The following is a 1,958-nucleotide window of genomic DNA, read 5'->3' as shown; positions in this document are numbered from 1 at the left end:
ATTTTATGAACCCAGGTTCAAAGACAAGAAAAGGAGAAGCCAACTGAATACCAGCACCCTCTCTGCCCCTCCCTGACTGTAGGTACAAGGTGACAGTTGTTTTCCGTGGGGCTCTGCCGTGCCTTCCTACTGTGGTAAACTATTGTCAAACTGCGCTGGAATAAACCCTTTCTGCATTAAATGTCTTCTGTCAGATATTTTGTCTCAGTAGTAAGAAAAATGGCCAAATTGCACAACAAATAAATACATAATTTAAAAAATATTTTTCTTTTCATACCCAGAAAATCACATGCTAGTGAGCTGTGAAGAACCACTATCTTTCACATAGCTGGCTCGAGTGTGGTGTGATTTGGTTGCCACAGGAAACAATTGATGTCTCCTCAGATGGTTGAGCCCAGAATTCTGGTACGGTCCAGCAATCCGTTCCCAGGTGCCCACTTGGGACTCAATAGCCAATGCTTGAACAAAAATGCTCACAGCAGCACTACTCGCAAGCCGCCACTAGGGGACAGTACCTTAAGCCCATGTACTGCCGAATGGGTCAAGGAAACTGACACTCAACAGAGTAATGGGCAGCCTGGAGAGGTTAGAAAACAGAAGGAAGATCCCATCTAGGAAATTCACAACATAATCACATGACAGTTAGTACCAATGCGGAGGACAAGGAAGGGGATACCACGCGCCCCAACGAGGCAGCTCAGCAATGTTTGGCTTGCCACCACTTCCGAATCTACCTGTGAGGCTCAGCCGCCCGAAAGCCTCCGACGCAGCCATTGAGCTGCAAAGCTCCCGCAGAAGATTACGTTCACGAGAGGAGCAAAGATGACCTCTAAAAAATTCAGGGTGCAGAACGACTAGGTTCAAAAGGACTAAACTTTAGAAACTTTGGGCCCCAAATCTAGAAATCAGAATTTACCAAGACTGATGGTCATCATCGGGCATGGGATACAACGCATGCTGAAAAACGGGTAGAACATGGCTTCAAGGCAAAAGTGAAAAACTCAAACAGCAGACTCGACAAAACTACAAGTAAGTGCGTCATAACCGGGTGTGGAAAGTCTGGAAAACCCGTGACTCCAAAGATGGAAATGATAAGGTAATCATTGCTACACACAAAACTTTAGAAAGTCTGCTTAAGAAACTTGGAATCAAAAACATTAGGAAAACAGGGTCTCTGTTCCTGCACAAACATCATGACCAAGAAGCAAGTTGGGGAGGGAAGGGTTTATTCAGCTCACACTTCCACATTGCTGTTCATCACCAAAGGAAGCCAGGACAGAAACTCACACAGGTCAGGAAGCAGGAGTTGGTGCAGAGGCCATGGAGGGTGCTGCTTACTGGCTTGCTTCCCCTGGCTTGCTCAGCTTGCTCTCTTATAGAACCCAGGACCACCAGCCCAGGGATGGCACCACCCACAATGGGCTGGGTCCTCTCCCCTTGATCACTAATTGAGAAAATGCCTTACAGCTGGGTCTCATGGAGGTATTTCCTCAAGGGGGGCTCCTTTCTCTGTGATAACTCCAGCTTGTGTCAAGTTGACACATAAAACCAGTTAGCTAGTGTGTTATAGGTCTGAGTCCCTGGTCCCTGGTGGTGCTTTGGGAGGTCATGAAATCTTTTGAATGCAGGGCATAGCTGATAGGTATAGATCTCTAGAAGTAGGTTCTAAAGACCAGGCCTGCCACCATTTCCTACCTGAGTTCTCTGCTTCCTGATCCTTCAAGGTTGTGAACAAGCCACACCTCCAGCTACTGCCACCGTGTACATGGCCCAGTTGCCATGTCTGCTTTCATGAGAGACTGGTGACCTGCACCTAGCCAGCTAGAACTATCCAAACTAACACAGGAAGAAACTTGCCGATAATTCTCCTAGTGATTAAAAATATAAATTATGATTTATATCAAATTAAAATGCCTCAAAAGTTATAAAAGGCATTTTAATTTGATATAAATCAGGTG

Source organism: Rattus rattus, chromosome 4 (genome assembly GCF_011064425.1).
Source record: "Rattus rattus isolate New Zealand chromosome 4, Rrattus_CSIRO_v1, whole genome shotgun sequence".
NCBI classification, from domain to species: Eukaryota; Metazoa; Chordata; class Mammalia; order Rodentia; family Muridae; genus Rattus; species Rattus rattus.
The sequence above is the reverse complement of the archived record's forward strand: the minus strand, read 5'-3'. Positions refer to the sequence as shown.